Source organism: Egretta garzetta, unplaced genomic scaffold, assembly GCF_000687185.1.
Source record: "Egretta garzetta isolate BGI_Z169 unplaced genomic scaffold, ASM68718v1 scaffold166, whole genome shotgun sequence".
Taxonomy (NCBI): Eukaryota; Metazoa; Chordata; class Aves; order Pelecaniformes; family Ardeidae; genus Egretta; species Egretta garzetta.
In genome coordinates this window covers 3,706,780-3,726,782 of record NW_009260133.1, presented here as the reverse complement: position 1 = coordinate 3,726,782, position 20,003 = coordinate 3,706,780, and the positions used below count along the sequence as shown (strand labels likewise).

The 20,003-nt window shown below is 37.5% G+C and overlaps 1 protein-coding gene and 1 long non-coding RNA gene across 8 annotated transcripts in view; both read right to left on the bottom strand.

Moving 5' to 3' along the window:
- Nucleotides 1-8,617, bottom strand: part of PPM1B (protein phosphatase, Mg2+/Mn2+ dependent 1B) — a 36,687-nt gene extending 28,070 nt beyond the window's left edge. For 6 of the 7 annotated variants that reach the window (XM_035897033.1, XM_035897034.1, XM_035897030.1 and 3 more), the window contains exon 1: nt 8,595-8,617. The gene's annotated coding sequence lies outside the window, so the exon portion shown is untranslated. Of the gene's footprint in view, nt 1-3,756; nt 3,910-8,594 lie in introns of all 7 variants that reach the window. The other variant, XM_035897031.1, reaches the window with a different exon arrangement.
- On the bottom strand, nt 8,614-18,716 carry LOC118452559. The gene is made up of 3 exons (XR_004842370.1): nt 18,602-18,716; nt 16,393-16,490; nt 8,614-8,689 (listed from the first exon to the last, which is right to left on the bottom strand). It is a non-coding gene; the product is annotated as an uncharacterized LOC118452559 (long non-coding RNA).
- Nucleotides 18,717-20,003: the final 1,287 nt, after the last annotated feature.

The following is a 20,003-nucleotide window of genomic DNA, read 5'->3' as shown; positions in this document are numbered from 1 at the left end:
ATTGATAACACAGGAGTGTTTTCATTATTGCTGCTTACGCAGAGTCAAGGCCTTTTCTGCCTCTTGCACCGGCATCAGCAAGGAGGCTGGGAGCGCACAAGAAGCTGGGTGGGGACACAGCTGGAACAGCTGACCCCAACTGACCAAAGGGATATTCCATACCGTAAGACATCATGCTCAGTATATAAGGCTGGGGGAAGAAGGAGGAAGGGGGGACATTCAAAGTGATGACATTTGTCTTCCAAAGTCGCATGATGGAGCCCTGCTTTCTTGGAGATGGCTGGACACCTGCCTGCCCATGGGAAGCAGGGAATGAATTCCTTGTTTTGCTTTGCTTGTGTGCACGGCTTTTGCTTTCCCTATTAAACTGTGTTTATCTCAACCCATGAGTTTTCTCACTTTTACTCTTCTGATTCTCTCCCCCATCCCATCGTGGGGGACAGCAAGTGGCTGTGTGGGGCTTAGTTGCTGGCTGGGGTTAAACCACAACAACTGTGAATCAGTGTAAGCAACACACAGCAACAGAAATGAGGTATTCATTACTTAGTGAGATACACAGCCAAAATGCTTTTTACAACGCTCTCTTGAAAGATCTGATTTTGCTTTGGAAAAATAAATGAACAAAAAGGAATCAGTGTCAAATGGTGTCATAAAAGCAAAGCAAGGCAGTGCTACACACCACCACAAACAAGTGCTCTTCGTGCTCTCAGCAACTGATGTTCTCAGTTAAGAGCTGAGCAAGTTCCACATAGTTTAATAGTTCAACTAACATCAGTAAAGGAGATCCATTAAAGGATTTTAATAGCTGATGACTACTCATTCACAAGTTACACACAATATAAAGCTATTTTAAAAGCACAAACACACATTCTTACTGGTAAAATGTAACACAGCTGAAATGCTGCCAAAATGACAGAAGTCCTCCAACACTTTGGACCCAGTATGAGATTGCTTTAATTAAGTATGTCCTTACGGTCTTAAAAATCAAAAGTGTGGAAGAAATCATATGACTGAGTATGGAAAAAGATCAAAACCTATCTAAATGCAAAAGCGTGTGAGCTCAATACTGAGTGTTGCGTTTTATATATATAAAATAAAAAATACTGTTTTAAAAAAAAAAACAACACCAAAAGCTCAAGTTCCAGATCTTAGCTTTACCAATTTCCTAAGTAGTTTCACTTATAGAACAGGAATGAGAAACTGAAAAGAAAGATGATACTATTCAAGATTATATTCTTGATACTCTAAATATCCTATTTAATATTACAAATCTTTAATAAAGGATGCAAAGATTAACTTGCAATCAGTAAAAAACAGTAAGTTTAGGAATCTAACTTAAGGCTGGTCCTATAAAAAAACACCAAACATGTCGAAATCTTTCTATCACTGTGTCTATTACATAAACTCTGTAAGTCAGCAACTGGTTTGAAGATGAGCTGAAAAAGTCAAGCCATTTCACTGAGCATGGAAGAAAAAACCCCAGTGATTTCCCTAATTCATTGAAACTCAGGTTTTCAATCAAAATTATCAGTGATAGCAAGGCACACAGATGACTTAAAATGGATGAACACCAGTTCTGTTAAAAACTTCATTTTTAAGAGCAATGACTTTTAGCATTTTAAAAATACTACGAAGTTACAGAAAGTAACAAGCAAATGACATGGCGTACAGGAGAGTACAGTATATTTCTATCAGGAGTTATGCACAAATGCCATTTAAACTTCACATCTACAGTGCCAACACACACAACTACAGCAGTAAACTCAGCTGTGTATTTACCTGGGCACAAATTAGTTAACTAAATCAGAGCTATTTTCATGAAATTTGTGGTATCATACTAAACTTTACTTTTTTAGCAAAGCAGCTTTAAAAACAAACACACAAACACACCTAACAAAACACAACATAACAAACAAAACACTACTTGTTCTCTCCAAAATTAAAGGTTACAGAAAGAAAACAGTTCCACTGGAAAAAAGTACTCTTGTACTCACATCTAGTTTTGTCCCTCTTTTAACATCTCAGGCTAGATCCATAAACAGACTTGAGCACCTAAAAATGGGACTCAGCCAAAGAGAGATGCAAAAATCCTACAGAAGGCAAAGCCTATCATAGGTCTAACCTGGTGTTTCCATCTCTTATTTTAAGCACACTAGACTAGATACAAGTCAGTCTTGACACAAGCATCTAGATAATGTTTAAGTCGGGTCAAAATTCACAAGTTACAGAATAACAGAACAATTAAAGTTGGAAGAGACCTCTAGAATTTATCTAGTCCAAACCCCTACTGAAAGTTCAATCAATATGATAACCGACACCAAAGATAGCTCAGGCTGTTCAGATCCTTGTCAAGGTTTTAACATCTTGAAGGACAGAGATTCCATAGCCTCTGAGCAACGAGTTCATGTCTGACCACACTCGTAATGAGAACAGAACCCCATCAGTGCAACTTGTACTTTTGCCTCTTAGTCTTTCATCACACCCCTCTGGGAAGAACATAGCCCTACCTTCTCTATACCCTGCCATTACATAGTTGGAAGACAGCAACTGGCCTTCAACACCCTTTGGCCTGAGAAAACAATTTAATTTCCTTCTGGTAAAAATATTTACCCCACATAAGATTATTAGCTGAAACTTTCAAAATCTGAAAGACCATATCTACTGTAATTCCAAAACTTCCTTGGAAGTGGAAAAGGCCTTAGCTCTCATCCATGCTCCACAGACTGTTCTCTAAACCAGTATGTATTCCTCAGATCATGAATGGAAACCTAGGATTCCCTTCTTCCAGGAGTCTTCCCATGTCTGGGAAAAATAAAGAATAAAAATAATAATTAACCCCCCCCCCATCACCAGCCATAATCAACCAAGGCTCAAAAGGCTTTTTGAAGGCCTTTAGAGGAAGAAAATACTGGCCTTTCCCCCTCTCTGGCAATGGAAGAAACTGAATCTAAGCAATATGCTGCTAAAGCGGGGGCCCTAGCTACGACTCTACTGTACAATCTTCATCTCTAGTTTTAAATCTAGTTTTAAATCAATAGCTAAGCCATTTTCAGTTCAGAGCTGTGAATCTCTAACAAAAGCTGACATCCCTTTCCCAGGGCAAAAACCTAACCCAAGGCTTACTTCTCTAACTCCCAGCATATATTATTCTCTGATGTTTCCTAGCTGATGCAAATCCTATGTGGGGTCCTTATCTCATATACAAGAATCATCAGCAACAATTCAGGCTCAGGAAACCAAAGACAGCTATCCTTTTGAGGTATGGAAGTATGAAGACAAAACCCATGTCCTCTGACATGGAAGTAAAACTTGTGGCAAGTATCCTTTTCCCCACAGCTACACAGCGAAGACTTTCTTTGGTATTAGATCAGCCATATAGTACATTGTCTTAAAATCAGGTCTGTGCACAAGTTTTAATTTCTCTGTTTAAAAGAAAAACAACCACACCCACTGATTTTCTCCCAAGATCTACTTATAAAATGGCAAATGGTTCTTGCTCAGTTACAGATATCCATGATTTTCTACTACATCCTGAAGGGGAAATGGGCTGCTACTTTAAACGAAAAGCATGCTCCTTTCCATACAGTTTTATATTTAACAGGCAGAAATATTTATTTGCTGGTTGTCATGAAGGCGGCCAAAATGTAATTAGATTATAAATGTCTGAAAGCCATAATCAAAGTTTTTGTAGCTACTATAAAATTATTTTTGGATAACATGTCAGTTTCAAATAGAACATCAGAACTAGACTAATACCTTGATGGCCAACAGTCCCAAAGGCAATAATTTTCATATAACGAGAATGATCCAACATCAATCTTTTGGGCTTAGGTCATAAAAGTGTACTGTAAAATGTCTCTTCCTCAGAAGGATTCACTCAACAGGCCAGTCATTTTTAATAAGTCAGTGCTGTGGAAAAGAAACAGTGCCAGAGTTTCCTGTTACAAAACACATGTGCTCCTGCTATAAAAAAATATGACGTTTCAACAGAAAATGCTGCACTAGATATTAAAGATGTAAGTGACAAGTAAATAATCAAAATATCTGTGACAAATAATTTCAAAGCTTATTGAAAATGCAGGAAGAAATAACTTTTCTGGTTGAAGTAAAAAATTCAAACTTAGCCTTAGTAGAAAGCTCCTCTGTCTCCATCTTACACTCTCTCTCTCTAGTGCGTATGCATGTGCATACACACACACACAACCCAACAGATGTGTCTACACACACTGTAGATAGTTTTGACATTCAAAGATTCCCTGTACCCTTCAACACCAAAGAAATAGTGACAGTATATTTTAAATAATCTGTTAGTAATCGTGTGTTTGCTTACAATATATGATCATTATACTATCACCAGTTACATAATACTATCTATTTATACTATATGCATATTAAATACAAGTTCATTTGATGGATGAAACAATTTTTGATCTTGGAAAACTTGAGATCACTTTTACCTACCAACCTTAAAAATGCTGGCACTACCTAAATTTACATTAGGCAAAGAGCTACTGAATTTTTGAGCAAGAGCTCTACTTGAAGCTTGGCTGTAACAGCTACTCTAACTACATAGCCACAAGTACTGGCAGAGTCAAACAGCAATTATTGGAGTCTAAGAATGAGATCTGAATATTTTACTCTCACTTAAAAATTAACTACATAAAAGGACAGTGATTATCATTCATGTCCACTCACTATAGGGTTTATTGTTTTAAGGGGTTTTTGTTTTGTTTTAAAATTATCTGTTGCCATGAGAGTCACCATCAGGAAGGATCTCAGCTGATCAAATATACTGACACACAGAAATTAAACCTTTAATATAGAGCCCACTGTCAAAAACTTTTCCTGCCAGGATGACATGAAAGAAGCCCAATAGGCTTTTAAACAAGGAATTTCAAAAATTTTGCAAGTTATCCCCATCACCAGGTAGACCACATAGCTAGGAGCTACAGCTATAACTTTGAAATTAATTTCTGCATCTCTATTGTTACAGCCAGGGGAAAACAATAACAAAACCAAGCAAAACACACAACATTTCCCCCCACCCCCGGTCTTTAAAACCAACAAGTTAAAAAGGATATGAAGAGTCAAGAACATGCTTCTGCTGCTTTAAACTGGTCTGCTGCTTTAAACTGGTCTGGAGCTACAAAACAACTACAGGCGTAATTTAGCACTGTGGATTCACATCTATTTTCAATGTCAGTGGCAATACCCGAAAACATTATCACTGCTGCTCTGCCTCAGCTACTCACCACTACATTGTGCCAGCAATTTCTTTTCTTTCAGAACTGCTGGCTGAGATGTTTTTGCCCTTAAGTCTTTGTACTCTTTCACTGAAGAGGTGTAAAGTTAGCTTTAGTATTTTGAAACTTTGTGACTTTGACTGCAGTGGGTTTTGAAGCCAGCAGCTTAGACAGCAGATCCAAGGGGGCAGTAACCTTCAACAGGGAAGACAGTGTGGGAAAAAATAGAAAGAAGCACCAGGAGCTAGGTTAAGAGCTATAACCTTTTAAGCTATGTTAACACCAGAAAAACATATATGCTCATGGTCTTTTCAGAGGTTCATTTCATATTTTGCTTTCTTGTGCTTTACTAAAACATGGATGAAGCTAGGCAACTGCATATCTTTAAGCTCAGCTTACATGGCAACCATCTGACTCTCATGGGTGAGTTGCACACTTCCATGCTGTGGCTTCTTATTTTTCTGGAGTGCCATTTGGTATGTGCAAAGTTAGAGATCATACCTCAAATATTCAAGACGAACTTCACAGAAAACTTGGAAGTGGACTCTGACTAGCTTTGCAATCACAGCATGTAGTACGAAGATATCAGTGCCCAGGTTGATGCATTTTTACGGTCACCAAGTTCTCATCACACAGCTTCACCCTTACGTAAGTTGCATATGTAGTGATTTTCCTAGTTAGTTACACAGAATCCTGTCCTTGCCAGCATGACTTCTGACAGCAATCAGCCCTTAGTTCACTTTGGTACCACGGCTGGGACTTACTACTGAACAAGAGGAATGTAGTATCATTCTCAGCAAGAAACACTACTGCAGTCAATCCCTTCATTAATGTCACTTATCTTTTTCCAGGTAACAACTTCAGGTTTTCTTTATCAAGATTTCCTCTAAACACTATGAAGTCTGGGAAATCCAATCCCCTTTGTTATCTGCAAACAGTTTATCTGAGTTACAGATTAACCATACAAAAAGTGTTATGTAAGATACATAAATACCCAGGTTGGTTCACCAAGCACAACAAAATTGGGCCCAAACAGTGCAAAGGAAACAGACTATTGCTTCTAGCACCATCATGGGAACAGAATGAAGGCTAAAGTCTGAGAGCCAAGATAGCTCTGCATAAACCAGTATTCATGCTTTTGTACCATTTTCTTGAAGTAGGAGTTTGGTGCACTGGCACCCGAGTGAAATGGACCTACTTGGTTAAACCAGTTATTACCTGTTTGGGCTTATTAACCCCGAAGTAACATTTTGTCCTTAACTCAAACCCTGCAACGTGGTGTGGCTTTATTATACCACCCAGAAGACAGCACTGTACTCTTGTTTATCCCTACTGACCATACTATGACAAGATTTGTGCCCCATGATATTAACTGAAATTCCTTTTGTTTGCATATATTCGCTCATACTTCCTGTAGCCAGTAAGCATGTCCTTACTTCTTTACTAGGCTATTCAAAACAGATGCATGCAAGGCACCTGGGTACTACAAAGCAATGATTCTTCCCTAACAAAGTTTACAGTTATTTCTATGCAGAATATTTTTTTTTTCCTTCTCTAAATTCAATAAGAGACCAACTATTTTGAGTTAAATTTAGTTTGCTCCTTTTCAGTCATCAATCTAACCACCAGCAGCCAGGTTTTTAATAAAGAAATAGCACATAAGATTTTGAAGAAAGAGAGCCAATGTTTAGCCAATACATTATTGGTATTACAACTGAAGGGTTTTTTTTACTCATTAGCATGAAGCAGTATGTCACTAAAAATGAGTTCTCCCTTATTCTACATTTAGGCTTCGAAGACAACTTCTTTTCTTACCTCTTTCAATCTCTGTTTACCAAAAGCTTCAGATGCATTTTTGTGAGAATAGGGCAGCAATGAATCACCAATTCATATCATCAATAAATTACTCCTAAACAGGTCTGAAAGACCAGAATAAGTGTTCTGCAGCAGGTCTACAGAACCACAGTAAAACACTAAACCATTTATTTACATAATTGAGGGGTGACTTGTTGATTCACACACAAATCTGAGGAAGTCAGACATAAGGGTTGGGCGTGATGAGTGCTAGAGGTCCATTCCAACACAAATTAGTCTACGACTTGCACAGTATAAGAAGAGTTGTGCCTTTTTCTCAACCTGTTACATCACTGCACAGTAAGTATAATCATTCAGTCAAGACAACAGTAACAAAAAAACCCCCACATATCTGAACCCTTCTTTCATTGTAGCAGCAGAACAATCAATGCCGCCTCCTCGGCACAAACCTGTCACTGACCTATGCATCATCCAACTTCAGAGCAAGACATATTAGACCACTTAATACCAACAGTCCAGACTCTTGTCCTGCCACTATTGACAAGCGCAGCCCTTATAAGGCAAGCAACTTTTCCTGTCAAAGATACCAAAATGTGAAATCAAGACTGAAAGGCCTTAACTTGATGATAATTCTGCAGATTCAGCATATGCAATAAAGCTATTTCATGGACAGTCTTCAAAACACATACTCCCTGTTTAAAAACAGAAATAAATTATTCATAAACATACAAACCAAATACACAATCTCTGACATATTTGTGGTGGTGTGGTTTGTTTTTTTTTAATTAATAGTTTTGTAGCATTGAATTTATTGGGTTCATTTTTTTTTTTTTTAAAGAAGTCAGAGTAAAAGAACATTGACTTAGTTCCCTACATACAAGTTTAGAAGACAGTGATTGAATAGCGGGACAAGAGTTATCTGCATCATTGTCGGATAAAGTTATGATAGAAAACCAGCAGCCAAAACATTTTCAGTAACCTGGAAGAAGAAATCAACGTTCACCCTTGAAAAGGTGATTCAAGACTTGAAATTACAGTGGACTTGTAACAAAAATTTAGAGATTTTCTCTAACCAATTAAAAAAGGTAACTTAAGCAGTATTGCTGACATTAGCACATTTAAGGAAATACAGACCTTGAAGTGCCACACACAGATGGTACACTGATCTCAACACAGTGGCAAAACACTTCATGACTTTTACTAACTGACACTGTGCAGTCTTTTGTGTGAGAAAATACCTTCTTCAAAATCTGGGTCAGTACATATTTAGGTGTTGAAAAAATAATGGGTTTTTTTTTCCATTTAACAGTGCTTTGTACTAGAGCAGAGAAGCTATACTTTAAATTATATTTCCTCCCTATTACAAATCAGATTAAGCAAAATTAAAATGCTTTTAAAGAAGGGAAACCACATCCTTTTATCCAATCTGTTCTGAAAATTTTGTTAAATTCTTGGTCAGTTGCAAGTTAAAACACAGTCAAAATAAAAGCAATTATACCTTCCCATAAATTTCCAAGTGGCAGAATTTGTTCTTACCTGTAATTGCAACCTTGTCAAGCATATAACAGAATGACTTGCAAAACCTTGAGATAACAGTACAGGACACAACATCTGCTTTATTTTGGTATTTCCTAGAAAGAAACAAAGAACATAGTTAGCTATTCCAGGTGGTTCACAACAGATTTGTACATGAATTTTTTCATGAATACAAGTTTTTCCTAAATAGAAGTGCCTGAACTAAAGCTACGCCTGGATGTCAAGAGACTCTCAGTACACTCTCTAAACACCATATTAAAGATTCATGCTAACAAAAGAATCAGATTTACTTTTTTTTCTTATTTCCTTCACCAGCACAGACCAGCACTTAAAAAGTCATCTAGCCTATTACCTTGCATTCAAGTCCCTAAATTCAGTAACATAGCTTTTGCATGCCTGCTAACGTAACAGTGCTATTTGCTTAATTTTACTTATCTGCTCGAATGAGAGTACACTCCTTGAGTGTTTGACAAAACTTAAACCCACCAAGTGCAGCATGTATCATTTGTAAGCTCTTTATTCTGCTTGCTTAGATGTAAAAACGCACAAGAGTTTAAAACAAAAGCAATAAGCTTCAGTTACAAAAGTATTTCAGCTCCTCTGAAATAAGAATCATTATGTTTCTTTAGAAGTAGTTTCTATAAAATTAACCATAAATTCATCTTCAAATGTAAAAGCAGGAAATAACTAATAATTCAGATGTGTGTATCTACAAAAGCATCTAGGCATCTACCCATTGTTTTGAACAGGATGCAAATGCCCAAATTCCTTCATGGATCAGGGACTACATATTTAATCTTATAAACCACTGCATCTTACAAAAGTTACCATGACAGTACACAGGCAGAAGGAACTATTGCAGGAAGAATTCTGGATAACAGCCAGCTTTGTCTGGAGCATGAGGAAAATACAAGCCTTATTGTAACACTGATGATTTTAAACTGATTACAGCACTGATGAGCTGAATGAGTGATAAAGACGACATACTGCAGACCTTAACTTTAAGATCACTGATCAAAGAATGGAGCTATGACAACATTTCATTATGGCTTGCCTCTTCCAAACACTAAATAGCACTTTTCAACTAGCAAAAAGTGTCACAAGCAAGAAATTGCTCAAAAAACAGAATACTTGAAGAGTTGCAGAGGTTCAGTAAGTTTTATGCCTGTAATGTTACACTGCTGCAAATCCTGTATTTTCCCCAACATTCTCTCTTTTTAGGCACCACAATAGGATAGATGGTTCAAGGAATCAAACTAAACCAGAAAAAGTCAATTATTTTCTGCCACTTGAGCTCTCTGAACCAGCTTAGGAAATGCAGGATCAGACAAGTGCCAATACCAGAAGTGCAGAACCAGCATCTGCTGCAGATTCAGATTTGCTCAGAGTATTGTGAAACTTAAGCAGCATCCACTAAATCATTAATGAACTCTGAAAAGGTATTTTGAAAGAACTAGACAGCAAGTATCCTAAATCATTGTATTGGATTATATGGCAAAAGCCTCCCCCTCCCCCCCAAGTTAAAAAGTTGATCAGTAAAAAAAGTTGTTTCCACATCCAAGAACTTCAGTAAAAAAAGAAAACACAAGTAGCACAGATCCACAAAACTGCACAAAATAGCTTGATTCCCTCTTCTTAAACACACCAGTGACTAGGGCATGAACACAGAATGCAACTCCCTTTGAGCACCATCTCCCACCTTCAGAAGGTGCCCTTAACTATGAGGGTACAGGGTGCTTCCGTGATGAAGTGCTTCAGAGGCTCAGTTCTTCTGATGCTACTCCAGTAGCCTTTAGCAGTGGCTGACTCACAAAAGCAGACCAGAAGACAAGCATTATGCTTCCCAGAACCAAGAGGCTTGACCCCTCCCAAATTCTTCTACTCTACAGAGGATGTGAGAGTATTCATTAGACAAGGGTGACTTTCAGCCTGGAGACAGGTTGCTTACAGTAGAGCAAAGGTAGGTATTTTGGGCCAAGAGCATGTTACCCCAGAATATGTTCCTATTCACCCAAATTCTATCTACATTAATTCTCAGAAGACATACAGGTATTTAGTGTCTTGAAACACAAGAATATCTTAAGATATATACTCCACCACTGAACACTGCACAAAGAGGGGACATTACTTACTTACTTCTGCACAGTAGTGATTCTTCTTCAGATAAATAGCACAATTTTTTTCCATAGGAAAAGACACTTAGATTCATGATACAGCTTTGGGACAACAAGCTATTATATCCAGCCCCCAATAATTTGTGTGTAGAATATGCCCACACACACAAATTAAATGGTTTTATCCAGATTGCTAATAATAAATTACATCACAAGAATAAAACTGAATGCTTCCTATTAAAGGCTTAAGGAAATTACAAGATACAATCTTTGGGGTATGTAGGACTAAGTTAGTTCAGTAAACTTTTATAATTTTTTATTAAGACACCAGAATTCTACAGTAGGATAGTTTTAAATTGAGCACAACTTGAATCTTCCTTGGCTAATAAAGAATTTGAATTTCACCATGTTTACAGTATTTTCTTCAGAACAGAAAGACTATGCAACCAAAGCCATCATAAGTAAATCACTGCTAAAGAATTAAACCCAATATTTAATAGTAAGCACATAAAAAAAATTATGCTGTCTAAAGGAATGTGAAGAACCTAGCATGTTATTTTATACAAGGGTAGCCATCAAATGCTGGTCTTCCTGATCATTAAATACATACTTAAAAACGCTGGTGGCAAAGCACTAATGATCCTCAAGCTGAATCCTAATGTTTAAAACAAACAAAACCCACTACAATATCCAGTCCTTTGCAAGTTTCCAGACTCTGGTCAGAGATGCACCAGAAAAACACTGGGTTTGTTCTGGTCCACAACCAGCAACAACTCTGACCTTTTATGGCTAACCAAATCATTGCTACTTTAAAACAAGTAAACAAACAAACCAACCCACTCTCTGAACATCAACAGAAAGTCATAATTGACCTTATGACATCACCATACCACCAATGCCAATATCATCCCCCAGAATTGTAAACTGGTTCATGCAGAAGATAGTAAAAGATTTTGCAGAAGTAAAAGATAGTAGGAGGAAGAAGGAAAAGAGCAATAGTGTAAGCTTACCACAGGTTAGCTAGTATACTGCAACATCCCAATTGCATGCTCCCAACATACAGTACATGTAGGATAACACCCCTCTCCTAAAAAAAGGCATTCATTAGGTTTCTTGATTTTTCTGGGAATATGAGAGCACATACCAAGGGAGCAGACTAGTTGTGCTGCAAGCTCACGCCGTAGTTCTTCCTTGGTCTACATATATGACAAAGCCCAAACTAAACCAGGAGTTAATTTCTGTGTAATTACTCAAGACAATGTACAACTTTCACCATAAATAGAAAGTTGTTCATCCTTTGTAATAAAAGGATAATGAATTCTCTCTGTGTTTGCTAAGTGGTTCCTGGTTCTACAAAAGCACTGTGAATCAACCAAGACTGGGCAAAGCCTTGATTTGTGTTTTTGTGGGTGTGGTGTTTTTTTGTTGTTTTTTCCCCCCTCTTCAAATGTGGAAGCTACATTAGAATGTTCATTATTGCAACAGTTAAAGGAAGGAAAATGAACACAAGTTCAAAACTAAAAACCTCTATGAAGTAATTTAAGTGCTTTATCCTTTTTGAAGCAGTTTATCTAGCATTATGGTTTTGCAAAAAGTGCAATGGTATCTTTCCATTGCATTTTAGGAGTAACACCCAGGGCTTCTTTAAAAGGTAAATGCTTTGAAATAAATTTACTTGGGGTTCTGGTGAAAATTTAATTCAGCAGTTTGAAGTTTGCAGTTCAAACTTTTATTGCAAGTTAGTAACTTGAACTACTCAAGGCTGAATTTCCAACAGGAACACACTATTAGGCTAGTATTTTACACTAGTCTAAAAGCTTGATAATACTATGGGCTTAGCATTCTAATTAGGTCCATACTTTTAAATATCACCTCACAAAGGGCGAACTTAAGCTACAGCATTGGAAAGCTGCCTTTTGCTACATCTAGAAAGCAGTTACAAAAGCTATTCTGAACTTTTTTTCTTGCAGGCCTATCTTTAATAAGCATTTGTAAGGCACCTCTTCAATTCCTAAATTATCTGCAATTCTTTTTTTAGGTAAGCTTTAGATCAGTAAATTCACATTATGGCCATGTAAATGTCTTGGCAGCAGTGGTAGTTTAAGCAATATTTGCTCTCAGCAGCTCGTTCCTGTTTCCATGCTAATGTCTGTTGCTCAGCCACACAGATAGCTATGCTGGTACAAGTGAACGCCTCAAGCAGAGACTGCTCATCTAGCTGATGAGTAACTCAAACTCTGTTGAATTATACAAGCAGAAGATGAAGGAATACCAAAAGCCAGCCCTACTAGAATTCATAATGCATGTGTGCAATCTACATTTGCCTACTGCAAGATCGCTGGCAAGCACTTACTCCTCTGTCCTCCTGTAAGAAACCAGAGTTATGCTCAGCATAACTCCAGCACAGAAATATGTAATCGTCTCTCAACCAGTTATGCTGGACAGCTTTTCAAACATCCAGTTTCAGGAATGCTGAAGAGAAAGGCCATCTAACATGCTTCAGTAAAAATGCCTTAGTACAAAACTTGTTCATTTTCAGCTACCTGATCGTTAGTCAAATTAAGGAGAAGAGAGTATCTTCAAGAGTTAAACTGTACTGCATTTATGTGTTAGTGTTCTTTCACAAAAGAAAAACCTCAATTAAAACTACAGAGAAGGATTGTAAGCAGAGGACTTCTACTTTGAACAAACATGTTCACTGGGGCTGCTAGGACTTTCTAGAGAAGAGCCTGCAAAAGTCTCTAACTAGTTTTTATTGTATCTTACATTATGGCTATCGTGTAAGTAAAGTTCTAGATACGCCTTCCACAGCAATCCAGGAGTTCCAGACTGAGGAATATATGTTCCTATTCTGTATGGGTTTGTGTTTCTTTTTGCTTAATGCAAATGGTAGAGTCTGCAAACATCCGTCTTACTGATGGGGATTAAAAATTCCAGCTCAGACACACCAGAGTGATTTGCATGGGCAACGTAAGATCATGTTTACTATTATTGAAGCACCTACTGTTTGAGCACATTCCTCTGGTGTTTCCCCATGAGGTATATTTATTATCATCTTACTAGCTAGAACACCTAGGTAGCAATAGCTAATGTGTCAGTTTGCAACCATCTGTCCGTGTGTTTCCTCTGAACACCTGGACTTCAAATCAACATTAAAAAAAAAATACAGCCACTCCAGGTAAATTACTTGGATTTTGTAAATATCCATCTGGTTAAAACAAGCAGAAATCACAGTCTGAGCACTGGTTAAGTGTTCTGAGAAAGAATCCATCCCACCTGTCATCTGGTAACATCACAAGGCACAGCTACTCTGAAGTCCTCTGGGCCAAAACCGCGTGTCTCTAAATCACACCTCACTTCACACAGAAGTGAACTCTCTCATCCACTCTAGACACTATAGCAGTATAGTAGGAGCAGCATATAGTAGAGCACGCAGAGATCGTCGTTCCTTTCCCCAGGAAAAGAGCAAGGTGTTAGTAAACTATGGTGTTATTCAAATTAGAAGTAATCTTGCAAATAAAAACTTTCCCTGTTGATTATGCAGTAGAACAGGCTTAGCCCTTTCTTGTTAAGCCTTTCAGAAGAACATCTTAGGTGTAAGAGCATAAAGAGCTCTTACAGAAGCAGTTGTCAGGAAAATCAGAGAAAGCAGCAGGTTTTAGATCAGTTAATTCTGTAGCAGGTATGAGCATTTGGGTAATAAACTCCACTGTTCCAGACTTCAAAACCTTGTAGGATGGAGGTAAGAAGCCTGGCAGAATTGTCCACCTCCATTGCTAAGACAGCAAAATGACTGAGGTCCAAAATTTTAAGATGCTCTAGCTGTGGGATATAGTCAGGAAGTTTGACAGTTTTCAAAGGATTGATATCACTGTTCATTCACTGAACATTCAGCAATTTTTAAGCCAGCTAACAGCTAGAGTTCTCAAAAGTTAATTTTTAATCTGGGTGGAGAATCCCACCCTAGCAACTAGTGGCTGGCAGTCCATTTAGAACAAGTCAGCTTTTAAATGAAGTCTTGCTACTACCATTGAAGCCAATAAGGAGTTTATCATCTTCAATAACACATATTTCTGCTGCTCCTGACAGAAAAAAAGCTTAAACCCTGTTTCTACAACTCTTCTTTCTGTACAGAACCTGTATTTAGAGCAAATATCCCACGCAGGATTTTCGAAGGCACAGTAGCATCCCATCTTCTCTATCAGGGGAATTAAGCCTGTCAACCACATGTCAGCTAACATTTTTCCCTATCTTACATGTATAATACACACAACCCTAAGTGGAACCACAAGCATATCCAAAATTCAGAATGAATTTAAACTCCACAAAGTGAAGTGAAAAAATAAGCAAAAAGATCAAAGATACAGTATTTAGTTAGCACCAGGTACAGAAAATACAGTAAAAATTCCCTAATGTTGGTATGTTTGACAATGACAGAAATCAAGTTTTAGCAAGTTTATAAGGGACAGCAAGAATTTTTTCTTTATTTCTTTATACGATACTGATGATTAGGGGAAGGACTTCCCCTTTCTCTAATGCAAGTCTCCATTCTCCAAGAATGCAAGTAAGGTTCTTATTCTTCCCTCATCTTCTAAGGGTAAGTCTTCAGAAACAAATGAACTAAAACTGAGCCATCACAGCAGATTAAAAAAAAAAACTTGGGACATTGCTGATGTACCTGTGCAGACAGCTACAGGAGGCATAAATTCTCTGCCATACTACTTAACCACTTGGAACTATTTGTGGCTTTTTTAGCCATGTTACCACTTGCTAGGTTTATACACAAAAGGAGTTAAATTAAATGCAAAAAAAAAAGGTCATTCAACACCATAATAAAATCACCAGCACATTCAAATCAGTAACATAAGAACACCAGTATTACAAGCTGCCAAATATTAACACCTACTATGCTATAGGCATTTTAATGTTTACTGCAAAGCGCACAACTTGGAAAGAGATAACTCAAGCATCTGTTATGTCAACTAACAACCTACACACATGCAATCTTCCAAAAGAACCAATTTAAATAATACAGGAACTGAAGCCTCCAAATAAGAACTGTTAAAATACGTAGTTATTTTTATACCTCAATTACGGTTTTAGAACATCTTTTTTTTTTTTTTTCCTTAGTCTCTTCCATGTTAAGAATTTTTTTCCACCTATTAGCAAAGTTACTTCAGTAACAGTACTGTATTAGAATGAAGAGAATCAGCACTTAGAAATGTAAAGACATCTTAGAATTTCTAAGAGGGTCTATTTGCTTAGAAAGTCACTCCCTTATTGCTAACACAGATTTATAGTAGTCTTTAATCAATCCAGTTGAACTGATTTGGTTCACTTCAAGTAAGACATATCTCAAAGCATTTTAATGCAGTTATAAACAAATGCTTAAGAGAAGCAGCTGATCCTACATGATATGTAATGATATACTGCCATACTGTAACAGGATCTATATACCTGTACACATGATACATACTATTCAATCCACAGTATGTTATAGAAAGTTAGGTTTCAGATCACAGATGGCTTGTCAGACTACTTCACAGAACACAGTAATCCCCCCTGCACTTTTACAGCATGCTCTACTTTTCCATCAGGCTAGAGAAGTTTTAAGAAAAAGTCTGAACTTTAATTAGAAAAATTACCATCTCTAGGAACTGCAGAGTGAAGCAAATTTCCATTACCTTTTTTTCTGGCAGCAGTCTCCAGTATCGTTGCCTGGACACATGGAATCTTTTTCAGGTGTCTGCATTGAGGCTATCTGAACTGCTTCACTTGTCATCTAAACAGAGGAGTACTGGGCAAGAAGCAGCCACTTGGCAACTTGCAAGCTTAAATACTCAAAGTTTTGTCCAATTAGTACTGCAACTTCAGTTTCACAATAAATCAATTTGACTCACTTTTAATCAGTACAGTTTAAACTCTCTTGATTTGCAATATATATTTCAATGCTGAAGTTTCAAATATATCTACTAAGTAAAAAGTTTTAATTTTGCCACTATGCAAGTATCACAATACGTGTTGAACTACACCTGCAAAAATTCAAAGGGCAATTTTATCAGTAAAAATGTTAAAACTAACATGCAAGAAGACCATGCCAGTTTTCAAGAAATCAGTATTAGAGAGGGTGCTTAAAGGCACTACAGGCAGTCAATGCAGTAATGATAGGTCTACATGGACTTGACAGCAAAAAGGATTCCGGGAAGCAAGCATGTTAATAATTCAATATTCATTTTATGCAATTCATCAGGTCAGACATCAGCTGCAGGCAAATTTGGATAACACAGATTAAGACACCATCTCCAGCTCCACCTAAGGTTACTGCTCCTGTACACTGTTGGCTGCAAGACATGCCCTTGCTGGACTGAATGGCAATAGGAACATCTTCGCACAAAGATGCATAAAAGACGACAGTAATAGTAGCAAGGGGGCACACACTGAACTCTGTCATCCCATTTATAGAGGCAACACGTCAAGATGTTTTAAAACAATTTATATCTTCCAAAGCTCACATCTCAGTCTTACCACTTAACTACTTGTAAAGCTTCACCTGCACATACTCTATACTAGGTTTAACACACTGCCTGGATTAAACTAGGTATCCATTAAAAACCCCATAATATTAAGGCTCACAAAGGAATACTTAAGTATTCAGGCTTTTGGAGAACGACAACTGAAAGGATCTGATGAATTTAGCAGTTTAAAAAGAAAAGTAGACATTCAGCTTGGGGATTACACAGATAATTGAGTAAAAGCTACTATATAAAAACCAGAACCACACAGTCACAACAAATTAGAAATAGGTACATGAATAGAAGACTGCTGATCTGAGCCTTCAAATAGGTGCTGAATTCAGCACAATGAGTGCCAATTTCAGTAGGTCTCCACCCCCCCCAAAACTGAAGAGCTAGCATTAGGCAACCAGCTGCCTACATTAAGTGCTACTTGTACTTTCCAGTCCCCAAAACATCTCCTATGTCCTTCTGAATGACTCCATGTGAATGTCTCCACCACCTGTTCTATGGCTGGATACCATGGCCTTGTATTCCCCTTCTTACACAGCCGTCTCTGCAAATGAACATCACGCTAGCCCAGTCAACAGGACAGTCCATCAACATGCTCTGCAAGACTGGTCCCACTAGAGGGAATTCCACTTTGCTACAGGCTTTATCCCCCTAGTCCTTGTTACATCCTCCACTCTTCCCTGAGGATGCTGCAAGAATGACACAAAAAACATTATTAAACATTTTGTTAAACTGTGCATAGAAACTGAAGGCAATGGTATCACTCTGCTGAATGATGTCAATGGCTCCTACCACTTGATTGGTGCTCTAACTTGCAGACAGATGACAACTGTATAAGTGCTTGAAGCTATGGCTTTACTGAAAGAAATGCATCTACCATTCCTTCCAAAATGCAGCAAACCTGCCTTACAACTTGCAATTATTTCCTGATATTTTGAAATTGACTGGAAATGTCATTCAAGAGCTGTAATACTGCATCCGTATAGAAATTACAACCTCAGCACATGATCTTAAAGCCGAAAAAAGTTACTAAGACACTGCCAGTTTAGTAATACATTCCGTTTTATATCATGCAGCTTAGTGTATCAGTTTTAGAAATGGGAAGAACCATGCTACCCAAAAGACAGTTTTACATAGTAAATATTAGTTACATGTAGCAACCTACTTAACTGTTTTAGTTAATGAACACAGCCACAGCTAGTTGATATGCCTCTGATCACAGAATTATGCAGAAGTATTTAATACTTAATAAATATTCATAATATTTTGTAAGAATAGTATAATATGCAAGCTGAGAACTCTACCATTTTGCAAGCCTCAGTATTCATGCTTTTTGTCATCAGATCATGGACAATTTTAATAGTCTTACCTTGAACGTAGCACAAATGTCAAATTTCTTCCAGATCTTTGTCCTTCTGATAAAGATTCACTTTAGAGACTCTTCCTTGTATATTAGGTGTGAATAAAGCAGAAGAGCCTGTGAGTCTGAAAGTAGTAAGACGGAAGAATTGACCAATTTCTCTCCTGGTTCAACAACCAGTATTTAATAAAATCTATAGCTCAAGAACTGCTTAATAGCAACTTCTAGACTGGAACTAGTAAAATACATGAACACTGAAAGCAGCCAAGTTAATCACAAAGTTCTTACTTGTCTAAGGTAACACAGCAAAAGGTCACGTAAACACCTTTTACTTGTTAGAGAAGAAAGTATGAAGTGATCTAAGCTACACCATTCAATGGCCACCACTCGCCAAAAAAAATTCCACTATCAATAGGTATCACCTTCACAGAGGTGTAAGCAAATCCATTTCCAAACCAGGAATACACACAACTATGTGACAGAGAGAGCACCTGCATATACTTATGCACATGCATGCATGTTTAAGTGGAGCGAAGATGGAAAAGTCTGGCATACTTATGCAATCATTTTACAAGAATATATCCAGATCCTGGACTCAAAGGAAGACTAAAAACCATGACAAAGGAAGACAGAAACCATGACAAAGAAGCCTGTCATTAGCCACCACAGATTTCTTTAAAAGCAAAAGCAGAAACATACCTGACTAGTCACCAAAATTACCTTGGTTATGAGAAAGAAACAAAATTGCTTTCTGCACAAACATATGAGAAGGGCTACCACAGTTAAACCCACCATGCCCAAATACACCAGTACATATTTTCTTCAGCATCAATCTGACTAAAGCCTTCTCCATTTTGGAGACGTCTGCATGTAGCATCCAGGATAACAGCTTGTTTTCACAGGCCTGGGCAAAGAGGGAAGTGAACCGATCTCAGAGAAACTAAGATTTACTCTGTTTCCTTTTCCAGTATCTTACTCTCCCCCCGCTAACTTCAAAGAACAAATGCTCTACAAATTGCTTTGGTTTACTACTACATTCAAAATAACGGGTGAAGACAAGTGACAGACAAGACATATCGATCACTATAAAGTTCTAAAACTTTTTTTAACACCGGGAAGGAATATTTTTCCCTTCTTTCTTAGATGAAATTAGCTTATGCAATGAATGTACTATTCAATGCTTACTCAATAGGTAGATTTCAAGTAACTAATGCTTAATATAAAAAATAGTCAACAAGAGCAAATGGTTATGCTCAAGCTATTTTATTTAGCAGCACTAGAAATAAATGCCACTTATACAAGGAACCAAGTTTCCAAATACCTGATGAAGGTGCATTCCACCTTCTCCTCCATGTTATTGATCAAGTCAAAAAAAAAAAAAAAAAGCAGGTCACAGCAGACCTTTGAGGAG